Source organism: Bombina bombina, chromosome 1 (genome assembly GCF_027579735.1).
Source record: "Bombina bombina isolate aBomBom1 chromosome 1, aBomBom1.pri, whole genome shotgun sequence".
Taxonomy (NCBI): Eukaryota; Metazoa; Chordata; class Amphibia; order Anura; family Bombinatoridae; genus Bombina; species Bombina bombina.
Genome location: NC_069499.1, coordinates 1,400,828,565 through 1,400,841,650, shown reverse-complemented (window position 1 = coordinate 1,400,841,650; position 13,086 = coordinate 1,400,828,565).

Sequence of the window (13,086 nt, the reverse complement as noted above, 5' to 3'; positions counted from 1 at the left end):
CCATTGAAGTCTATGGGGTAATATTCAACTTGTAATACGAGCGCAAAAAACCTCTGTCTCTGTGTAGTTAACATGCGAGCAGGATAGCTAATTAGTGCTCCACTTGTCATCTATCCCTAAATTGGGAGATTAATGGTGCAGATAACAGTTTCATTTTGTTTTTCAGGAAATTACGATTTCGAGCTTCAGAAGTATTAATAGCAGAAGTATTTTAGAATGATAAACAGGGTCGGCTCCAGAACGAATGAAATGGGGGGGCATTTTTTTTTCACGAGGGGGCACGCATTAAAAAGCATGTATGAGAGTCAAAATAAGAGCAGACCTACTGTGGCAGTCCAGGGGTTACATTTATCAGATCTCTGGCTGTGCAGGAGTTAGATTTGTTTATATTTCTGGAAGTGCAGCGGTTACATGTGTCATATCTCAAGGAGTATAGGGGTTACATTTATAAGATGTCTGGCAGTGCTGCAGCAGTTACATTTACCAGATTTATGGCAGCGCAGGGGTTACATTTGTCATATCTCAGGAATGTCTCCCACATATGACACAGCCAGTGGACACATACACACGGTATATATGTATATACACACATATATATATATATATATATATATATATATACACACACAAACAATATATATATATATATATACACACAGTGTGTGTATTGTGTGTATGTATGTATGCATGTGTGTGTATATATATATATATATATATATATATATATATATATATATATAATAAAACAACCTTGGGGACAAATAGGAGATGTTTTGAAACATGTAAATAATAAACATAAGGCTATTTCACTCATTGTCTCACAGCTACATTTGAAGTGTGTGTATTTGAGCACCTATAATCTGACACACATTTTACACTGATCACTGCAGATAAAGCAGGCACAATGCACACTTGTTTTGTGTGACCTGCAGTGGGGAAACCAAGGAATTCCCAATTTGCTTCTTTATCTGTGGCTGCCATGATATATAGCACAATAGGGAAGGGATACTACTCTCACACACACATTGGTTATACGGCTGTGTTTTCACAAACTTCTGCCTTCCCTCTCACTGACTGTTAGCTTCTCCCAGCACTTCCTGCAGAGGTCTGATGATGTCATCATCTCACTTCAGCTCTGTAGTAAGTGGGCTAGCAGGAGGAGGGGCATTGCAAGCCCTAGGTTAACTGTGAGAGCACCAGCAGGGAAATGCAACTTTATTTGTTATCTGGTTGTAAATAGAGGAGAGTAAAGAGATTAGCTGGGCCCTCCAGTGGAGGATCTCCAGGGTCCAGTGGCTGCAAATGGTTGATGCAACATTTGGGACCCTGGACGTTCCGTCACTTTTAAAATGTAAAAAAAAAAAAAAAATTTTTTTTTTTTTTAAAAAATCACTTCTTTTGCCCTGGGGGGCACAGCATTCCATTTGGGGGGGCATTGCCCCCCAAAGCCCCCCCTTAGAGCCGACCCTGATGATAAATAATATTAAACCACAAGCACAAGATTGGTTTTAACCTCATAGGCATAAACAAATAATTATTTACTGATACCAAGCACAAAGGAGCTAGATCATTTTATTATTACACTAGGACGTCTACTTAAAGCAAGACAAAATTAGCAATTGGAAACCTTTTCACAGCTAGCGCTAATTTGATGTGACAGTCACCCTCAGCTGCGGCCTGTGACAAGGATTTCTATTTTTCTGTACGATTCTGTAAGAGACACTGCCATACTTATGTTACTGTGCTTTGAAAAAATAAAAAGTATTGTATGTACAATGTTTATGTACCTTGCTATAAAGACTTTCTACAACTGAAAAATGCCTCTTTCTTTTTATTTTATATACCTGTTAGCTCTTCTTTCTGTCCTGGTTCTAAAGCATAGACTTTAATAGATAGTCAAATCAAAATTAAAGTTTCATGATTCAGATAGGGCATGCAATTTTAAACAACTTTCCAATTCACTTTTATCATCACATTTGCTTTGTTCTCTTTGGTATTCTTTGTTGAAAGCTAAATCTAGGTAGGCTCATATGCTCATTTCTAAGCCGTTGAAGTCTGCCTCTTATCTCAGTGCAGTTTTCCACAATTAGACACTGCCAGTTCATGTGTGCCATATAAATAACATTCTGCTCACTCCAGTGGAGTAATTTATGAGTCAGCATTGCTTGGATCAAATTCAACTCTGTCAAAAGAACTGAGATAAGGGGGCAGTCTGCAGAGGCTTAGATACAAGGTTATCACAGAGGTAAAAAGTGTATTAATATAACAATTTTGGTTGTGCAAAACAGGTGGATGGGTAATAAAGGGATTATAAAACAAAATGTCAAGTAGACTTTCTCTTTAAACTAATCCTTAAATACTTTGACAATGTATTTCCTACCATTTCTGCTGGTGGACCATTACATGTATACACTACTTTTTTGTAAGAAATTGCTTTGACACATTAATATAAGCTATATGCTAACATGTAGTGAATGAAACTCAACTTTTAACCCCATTAACCCATATCCACAGAAAAAAGACTAATGGCGGTAGTAAATGTTAACAGGTATAAAAGACCAATGATAAATATTATTAAATAAATTTTAAAAAAAAAGGGAAAAAAAAAGAATCAATGGTGGATTTAAGGGCTGTTGGGAGACTATATAGCACCCCTCAACTGTCCTGAATTTGTAGACAATATATATTTTTTTCTTTACAAATACAGTGCTCTATATAGGGAACTGTGAGGAGGGAGAAGGGCATCAAAATAATAAAGGCAGGAATGGGTTCTGTATTAGTCAATTAGAATATTAATTATCTTCTTAAACTGTACTAATTACAATTATTAAATATATTTATTATTACATTTATATTTATTATTAATAAGATTTTCTGTGCTTATTATTCCCCACAATCATATGTATTGCATTTTATACTTCATGTTATAAATATCTCAGTGATCTGATTCAGTTGGTTTTTTTATTACTGGTTAACAGGACAGTGAAGAAATCTAACAGCAGTTTTTTTCTAGTGTTACAAAATAACATGCGCATTTTAGTAGCTGAAAAGTCAGTGGTCATCTCTATTGTCTTTGTGCAATAATTAGCCAATACATCTGGCCTTTTTTTTTGTTCTAATTTTAAATTGCTTTGAGAGTGTCTATTATCTTGTGAGTGTTTTTTATGACCAACCCTGTGAAGTCTTTATCAAGGGTCTTTTCTATATTTGAGTGTCGTTTCTGGTTTAGACTCCACCTCCTCTGCTGGACGAATGCTACAAGATTCTACCACTCTTTCATACTATAGATGCAGAAAGATGGAGATGGACCTTTCAGCCAAAACTCTTTCAAGGGTGTAATCTGGGGATGCAACCTGCTGCCCTTGATGAGATAAGAATAGAAACATCTGTCTCCCTGACTGTGCAATTGCCTTTTAAAATATTAAATGACCAGTGAATTAAAGTGCATATTTACTGCTCAATTATACCATTACTGACAGAAAAGGGGCATTAAAACATTAAAATAATACATTTTTAGTGAATAATAACAGTAATAATAGTAAGCTTTACTATGGTTAAACATTTTAGTTACAGGGTCTAAACCCAGCTCCCACATGTAACTTTAAACTGGAAGATGTTAACAGCAATGTAGCCAAAACCCTGCTTTCTTGAGGAATACATGTAATTAAATAATAATAATAATCTTTAATTTTCAATTAAAATTACATTTATTTAGTTAATAATGCTTTCACCCTCTAACCATTATTACTGCTATTGTTGCAGGTATAAAAGCAATAAATCAGATACTAGTATATATATTTTTACTACAAATATTTGCAGGGTTTTATTATTTCAGAGCAACACAATAATACACCCATTGAAAAGCCTCTTTAGTATATTCTGCTTATCTGCATCACTATGGCTAGTTACGACCAGATCAATATGAGCTCTCACACTGATCTCAGCAGTCCCTTTATTATATATTACACAGCACCATACATGTGTTCATTACATACAAGAGAGTATAACAACAAACCCAATTTTTTCTTTCATAATTCAGAAAGACAATGCAATTTTAAATATTCCAGTTTAGTTCTATTATTTAATTTGCTTTATTTTGTTGAAGAAATAGCAATGCACATGGGTGAGCTAATCACAAGAGGCAACTATATGCAGCCACCAATCAGCGGCTACTGAGCATATTTAGATATACATCTAAAAAAAGGATATCAAGAGAATGACACATAATAGAAGTAAATTAGAAAGTTGTTTAAACTTGCATAATCTTTTTAAATCATGAAATACAAAATTTAAGTTTTATGCCCCTTTAAGTCATTTGGTCCCTGCTTAATTTCAATACAATTTTTTTCCCCCCATAAAATAGGATTTTGGCAGAACAATTTAATTATGATTTTTAATGTGATTAAACAATACTGTATTATTTTTGACTTGTATTTTTATTTCAATATCTCAATTATTAGTTTTATATTATTTTTAAATTACAATTTTTTGTGAGCCCTTTTGTAATGTATGCATCGCCTTCACATACTTAAAAGCAGGGAAGACGCATGCGATACACACCAATCTCAAGGTATTATAAGTGTGATTAAAATAAACAGTTGGTTCTGTTTCAGCTCTTCGAGTTGGCGATTGGTCTAAAGATTTCAAATGGGTCTGTTTGCCATAAATAAGTCTAGATGGGGTACCAATCTGCAAATTGAGGTGCGTTTACAAGAAAAAGATTTCTGATTAAGGGTAAAAAAGTGTAAAAAGTAATATAACAAATAGCTAAGTTCTAGTTGAGGATGGATAGATTGATCTGGGTAAACAGGTATATCGGTATTGATCAGGAGGACATTGTGTCTTATTAGGGAGTAGGTGTGAAGAGGCCTTTTTAAAAAAGGTCTGTTTTTCGGAGTGTTAAAAGTAAACAGATCTCTCGGAAGTGTATCTGCATACGATCTATGGGGGAAAGGACCAAACAATCCTGATCTCCGGGACAAAAAGGTTTAAATTATCATCTAAGTTTACCTGGTAGATTAATAGGTTAATGCAAAACTGTTATATTTTGTAACAGCCAAGTAAGAAATTAAGTTTTTCTATCAATATATCAGGGCTTACCAGAGCACAGTTAACTGGCCCATGGTGAAGATCCAGGGTGCGCTAAACAAAGTGCTGTAAATGCAGCTGAAGTCCGGGCCTGTGCTAAATTGCACAGGCTTAGTGCTGTGGATAGCGCTAGGTTCACTTTGGTTGTCCCCATGTCAGATTTAGTTCCTGGAAGGCACAGAGCCTGCAGCTTCCTTCTGTTAACAATGCTAGTCATCTTTCCTGCACTCAGTAGCTCTATTTGTATCCTTGATTTCGGAAGTGAACCTGCAGGTGTTTTGGCACCAAGACTTATTGAGAAGTTGTTCAAAGACCCTTGTTAAGGTTAGCCTGGTGCTTGATTACTCTCTATGGCCTAGATTTGGAGTTCGGCGGTAAAAGGGCTGTTAACGCTCCGCGGGCTTTTTTCTGGCCGCACCATAAATTTAACTCTGGTATCGAGAGTTTAAACAAATGCTGCGTTAGGCTCCAAAAAAGGAGCGTAGAGCATTTTTACCGCAAATGCAACTCTCGATACCAGAGTTGCTTACGGACGCGGCCGGCCTCAAAAACGTGCTCGTGCACGATTCTCCCATAGGAAACAATGGGGCTGTTTGAGCTGAAAAAAAACCTAACACCTGCAAAAAAGCAGCGTTCAGCTCCTAACGCAGCCCCATTGTTTCCTATGGGGAAACACTTCCTACGTCTGCACCTAACACTCTAACATGTACCCCGAGTCTAAACACCCCTAACCTTACACTTATTAACCCCTAATCTGCCGCCCCCGCTATCGCTGACACCTGCATATTTTTTTTAACCCCTAATCTGCCGCTCCGTAAACCGCCGCAACCTACGTTATCCCTATGTACCCCTAATCTGCTGCCCTAACATCGCCGACCCCTATATTATATTTATTAACCCCTAATCTGCCCCCCTCAACGTCGCCGACACCTGCCTACACTTATTAACTCCTAATCTGCCGAGCGGACCTGAGCGCTACTATAATAAAGTTATTAACCCCTAATCCGCCTCACTAACCCTATCATAAATAGTATTAACCCCTAATCTGCCCTCCCTAACATCGCCGACACCTACCTTCAATTATTAACCCCTAATCTGCCGAGCGGACCTCACCGCTACTATAATAAATGTATTAACCCCTAAAGCTAAGTCTAACCCTAACACTAACACCCCCCTAAATTAAATATAATTTTAATCTAACGAAATAAATTAACTCTTATTAAATAACTTATTCCTATTTAAAGCTAAATACTTACCTGTAAAGTAAATCCTAATATAGCTACAATATAAATTATAATTATATTATAGCTATTTTAGGATTAATATTTATTATACAGGTAACTTTGTAATTATTTTAACCAGGTACAATAGCTATTAAATAGTTAAGAACTATTTAATAGTTACCTAGTTAAAATAATAACAAATTTACCTGTAAAATAAATCCTAACCTAAGATATAATTAAACCTAACACTACCCTATCAATAAATTAATTAAATAAACTACCTACAATTACCTACAATTAACCTAACACTACACTATCAATAAATTAATTAAACACAATTGCTACAAATAAATACAATTAAATAAACTAGCTAAAGTACAAAAAATAAAAAAGAACTAAGTTACAAAAAATAATAAAATATTTACAAACATAAGAAAAATATTACAACAATTTTAAACTAATTACACCTACTCTAAGCCCCCTAATAAAATAACAAAGCCCCCCAAAATAAAAAATTCCCTACCCTATTCTAAATTAAAAAAGTTACAAGCTCTTTTACCTTACCAGCCCTGAACAGGGCCCTTTGCGGGGCATGCCCCAAGGAATTCAGCTCTTTTGCCTGTAAAAAAAAACATACCATACCCCCCCCCAACATTACAACCCACCACCCACATACCCCTAATCTAACCCAAACCCCCCTTAAATAAACCTAACACTAAGCCCCTGAAGATCTTCCTACCTTGTCTTCACCATACCAGGTTCACCGATCCGTCCTGGCTCCAACATCTTCATCCAACCCAAGCGGGGGTTGGCGATCCATCATCCGGTGCTGAAGAGGTCCAGAAGAGGCTCCAAAGTCTTCCTCCTATCCGGCAAGAAGAGGACATCCGGACCGGCAAACATCTTCTCCAAGCGGCATCTTCAATCTTCTTCCATCCGGTGCGGAGCGGGTCCATCTTGAAGCAGGCGACGCGGATCCATCCTCTTCTTCCGTTGTCTCCCGACGAATGACGGTTCCTTTAAGGGACGTCATCCAAGATGGCGTCCCTCGAATTCCGATTGGCTGATAGGATTCTATCAGCCAATCGGAATTAAGGTAGGAATTTTCTGATTGGCTGATGGAATCAGCCAATCAGAATCAAGTTCAATCCGATTGGCTGATCCAATCAGCCAATCAGATTGAGCTCGCATTCTATTGGCTGATCGGAACAGCCAATAGAATGCGAGCTCAATCTGATTGGCTGATTGGATCAGCCAATCGGATTGAACTTGATTCTGATTGGCTGATTCCATCAGCCAATCAGAAAATTCCTAACTTAATTCCGATTGGCTGATAGAATCCTATCAGCCAATCGGAATTTGAGGGACGCCATCTTGGATGACGTCCCTTAAAGGAACCGTCATTCGTCGGGAGACAACGGAAGAAGAGGATGGATCCGCGTCGCCTGCTTCAAGATGGACCCGCTCCGCACCGGATGGAAGAAGATTGAAGATGCCGCTTGGAGAAGATGTTTGCCGGTCCGGATGTCCTCTTCTTGCCGGATAGGAGGAAGAATTTGGAGCCTCTTCTGGACCTCTTCAGCACCGGATGATGGATCGCCAACCCCCGCTTGGGTTGGATGAAGATGTTGGAGCCAGGACGGATCGGTGAACCTGGTATGGTGAAGACAAGGTAGGAAGATCTTCAGGGGCTTAGTGTTAGGTTTATTTAAGGGGGGTTTGGGTTAGATTAGGGGTATGTGGGTGGTGGGTTGTAATGTTGGGGGGGGGTATGGTATGTTTTTTTTTACAGGCAAAAGAGCTGAAATCCTTGGGGCATGCCCCGCAAAGGGCCCTGTTCAGGGCTGGTAAGGTAAAAGAGCTTGTAACTTTTTTAATTTAGAATAGGGTAGGGAATTTTTTATTTTGGGGGGCTTTGTTATTTTATTAGGGGGCTTAGAGTAGGTGTAATTAGTTTAAAATTGTTGTAATATTTTTCTTATGTTTGTAAATATTTTATTATTTTTTGTAACTTAGTTCTTTTTTATTTTTTGTACTTTAGCTAGTTTATTTAATTGTATTTATTTGTAGCAATTGTGTTTAATTAATTTATTGATAGTGTAGTGTTAGGTTAATTGTAGGTAATTGTAGGTAGTTTATTTAATTAATTTATTGATAGGGTAGTGTTAGGTTTAATTATATCTTAGGTTAGGATTTATTTTACAGGTAAATTTGTTATTATTTTAACTAGGTAGCTATTAAATAGTTATTAACTATTTAATAGCTATTGTACCTAGTTAAAATAAATACCAAGTTGCCTGTAAAATAAATATTAATCCTAAAATAGCTATAATATAATTATAATTTATATTGTAGCTATATTAGGATTTATTTTACAGGTAAGTATTTAGCTTTAAATAGGAATCATTTATTTAATAAGAGTTAATTTATTTCGTTAGATTAAAATTATATTTAAGTTAGGGGGGTGTTAGTGTTAGGGTTAGACTTAGCTTTAGGGGTTAATCAATTTATTAGAATAGCGGTGAGCTCCGGTCGTCAGATTAGGGGTTAATAATTGAAGTTAGGTGTTGGCGATGTTAGGAAGGGCAGATTAGGGGTTAATACTATTTATGATAGGGTTAGTGAGGCGGGTTAGGGGTTAATAACTTTATTATAGTAGCGCTCAGGTCCGCTCGGCAGATTAGGGGTTAATAAGTGTAGGCAGGTGTCGGCGACGTTGAGGGGGGCAGATTAGGGGTTAATAAATATAGGGGTCGGCGGTGTTAGGGGTAGCAGATTAGGGGTACATAGGGATAACGTAGGTGGCGGCGCTTTGCGGTCGGAAGATTAGGGGTTAATTATTTTAAGTAGCTGGCGGCGACGTTGTGGGGGGCAGGTTAGGGGTTAATAAATGTAATACAGGGGTCGGCGGGGTTAGGGGCAGCAGATTAGGGGTACATAAGTATAACGTAGGTGGCGGTCGGCAGATTAGGGGTTAAAAATTTTAATCGAGTGGCGGCGATGTGGGGGGAGCTCGGTTTAGGGGTACATAGGTAGTTTATGGGTGTTAGTGTACTTTAGGGTACAGTAGTTAAGAGCTTTATGAACCGGCGTTAGCCAGAAAGCTCTTAACTCCTGCTATTTTCAGGCGGCTGGAATTTTGTCGTTAGAGCTCTAACGCTCACTTCAGAAACGACTCTAAATACCGGCGTTAGAAAGATCCCATTGAAAAGATAGGATACGCAATTGACGTAAGGGGATCTGCGGTATGGAAAAGTCGCGGCTGAAAAGTGAGCGTTAGACCCTTTAATCACTGACTCCAAATACCGGCAGTAGCCTAAAACCAGCGTTAGGAGCCTCTAACGCTGGTTTTGACGGCTACCGCCGAACTCCAAATCTAGGCCTATGGAAGCCCTAACTCTTTTGTTTCTGGCCTGCAACTTTGATCCTGACTCTTGTATGTTTCCTGGTTTATGCTCTCTGCCTCACCCTTGTCTGTACCTGACTATCTGGCTGTTGCCCTGAGTGAATCCAATATCACCTATCTAATTGTCCTGTGTATGTGTTACACGCCTCATAGCTTCTTTGATTTCTCTCATAGGACTTTTTTAGGTGGTTGCCTTTCACTGGAGAAGAACTGCCATTAGGGCTGTCATTCACCTTGTTCTTAATATTATTCCTGCTCTCCTTTGCCCTGACCTTCAGTTCTCTTATGGTTTTGCCCACATAATATCTAGAACATGTACAAAATAAAAGTTTATTACAAAAGCAGCTCTATACCTATCTTTAGTTAATTAACCATTTGTATTCATACCATTTTGTACATTTTAGTAATATATTTAGTTAAATTTTGTTCTTTAACATAAACTAATCTCCTCTGTAATTTTTAATTTTTTTTAATTTTTAATTTTATTTTGAGACATCAACTTTAGGGTAAGTGTGAGTATAATGTAATGTCCCCCTAGTCAATGCCACTAATATTCATCAGCCCTCCATGTATAACAATTTTGGGCACCCCTTAACTATAACATATTTAAACAGTGATCCCAACATTTTTTGGAGGATGGCCCTGTCTTTGGAGCTTTGTCCTGGAGTTGCATTACTTTTCTTTTAATTGTTCCGGTTTCCAATAATTAAAGGGGCAGTATAATGTAAAATTGTTTATCCCTTAATGAGTTTCCAATTACTTATTATACCAGCAGCAGAATTAAAAATGTATGAGAAATTGCTTCTTTAGCTTTAATTTTGTATATGTAGTAGCTGTTTTTTTCTTTTCTTTGACACCACAACCCATAAAAATGTTGAGCTGGCAGATCTCCTCATGTAATGTTATCACTTTCTGTACACCTAAACGCTTCCTTATCTTATTTCTGTTTGTACACAATATCCCAATGAAGGTCTTGATGATCGCAAGTGCTGCAAAGCGGCAATATATTTGAAAGGTTTTCCAACGCCATGTTCAGAAAGCAAGCAAAATATTTAAAAGTGCTGACATACTAAAGACAGAGTGGGTGGCAATGCTGGCAGCATCAGCATCGACATTGGTGATGTAAAGTAAAGGATCCCTTTTAAATATATAATACCAAGCCTAATATATATATACCTATGTACCCCTAAACTGATATAACCCACCACCGCAAACTAACCCTACACTACTTAACCCCTAAACCGCCAATAGTGCACCACAATAAACTTCCTAACCTATTAACATCTATACCGCCAAAAGCCCACAGCACTAAACTTCCTTACCTAGTAACCCCTTTACCACCAACAGCCCACCACAATAAACTTCCTAACCTATAAACCCCTATACGGCTAATAGCCCACCACACTAAACTTCCTAACTTCTTAACCCCTAAACAGCCACAACCCTCCACTGCAAGAAATACCCTAACATATTAACCACTTAACGCCCACAACACCCAACTGCAAAAAAACTAACTTATTAATCTCTAAACCACCACAACCCCCACCGCAAACACCCCCTTACCTTTTGACCCATAAACAGCCACCCCTATCGCAAACACCTCCTAACCTATTAACTCCTAAACCATCATAACCCCAAATGCAAACTAGCCCTAACATATTAACCCCTAAGCCACCACAACCCCATCACAAACATCCTTAACCTATTAACCCTAAAACTGCCCAAACCCCTAACTTAAACTAGCCCTTTACTACTTAACTACCTAACAGTTAACCCCCAGGCCAAAAACCTATCACCCCTTAAATTCATACTAAACTCAAATATTTCCTTTCATGATCCAGATAGAGAAAATTTGGGTTTTATTATCCCTTTAAGTTACACAAAATTACAAAACACTAAAATTACACAAAATAAAAAACACATTGTTAAAAACAACAAAGCACTAACAAAATACTGTACAAAAACCTCAGTTATGCCTATCCTAAAACTAAAGTCACCTTAAAAAAAAAAAGCTCAACCCAAAATAAAAAACCCTATACCAACACTAAAACCTACTCTAACAATTGCCCTAAAGTGATTTACTCTTTTACTTTACCCTATCATAAATCAAAATAACCCCCCAAATAAAACACCTACCTTAAAAAACCTACCCTAATAATTGCCTTGATAAGGGCATTTGGTAAGGCATTGCACTTAAGTGATTATAGCTATTTTGGCCATAAAAAAAACCCTATTCTTAAAAATATACTATCCTAAAAAAACTAAGTTGAAAAAAAGCAATGTTAGAAATAGATTGCCCTGAAAAGGGCATTTTATTGGGCACTGCCCTTGGAAAGGCATTTGGTAGGGTAGTGCCCTAAAGTTATTATAGCTCTTTTGTCCATGAAAAAAAACAACCTATTCTTGAAAAAAATCCTATCCTAAAAAAAGCCTAAAAAAAAACTATCCTAAAAATAGATTGCCATTGGGAAGACGTTTGGTAGGACATTGCCCTAAAGCAATTATGCTCTTTTGAATGAGAAATTCTTATTTTAAAAAAGGGTATTTTGTAAGGGTGTTTTTTTTTTCAGTTTTCAAGCTCCATTGAAGTCTATTGGGGAATCCGTTAACATGGTTGTCATATTCAAAGTTTGGCTTTTTTCGTTGGTTAGGTTAATAGGTTATGGAAGATTAGGGGTTAATAGTGTAGCAGAGTTAGGTTGCGCTGGGGGTGAGGGCACGTAAGGGCTTAATAGTTTAGAGGAGCAGTATATGTATATACATTGTTAAAATTCTATGCATCTGGCTGTATAATGCATATTAATGTAATTTTATATATTTTAAACTTTTTCCTTGTAAAACATTTTTTTAAAAATCTATACAATACTTAAATTGATATGCACTATACAGGAAAATACATATAATTTAAACATTGTATATAAACATAGCTCCTCTAGAAATAATAGTGAGTGGGGTTTTGTTGTCTTTAAAAGTCAGGTATAGCGAAGACATGACGTAGATATAGGCATTCCGTGGGAGTGAGCTGGGTGTTCCAGCGGAGTAATGTGCATTTTGCTTGGGATACATTGCCAGTAGTGCGATATATTCCAAGGACAGCCCTGCAGGTTAGGTGTAGGGTTTCAACCATATTTGTCTCCCCACCTTTTCAGTGTCGAGGCTTTACAGTGTTAGGCAGGTAGTGTAGGTTTAGTGACTGTTAGGTTACACAGACGTTATTTGAAGTGTTCCTATACAGAATTCATTTTTGGTTTAGTGAGCGTGCTGTCTGTGCTGTGTAGGAACACTTCAAATACCCCCCCCCTCCACTTATAGTGCCGACAATTGGCGATGTCGGAGGACTTTTGCTGAATCCGCAATCCCTATTATATC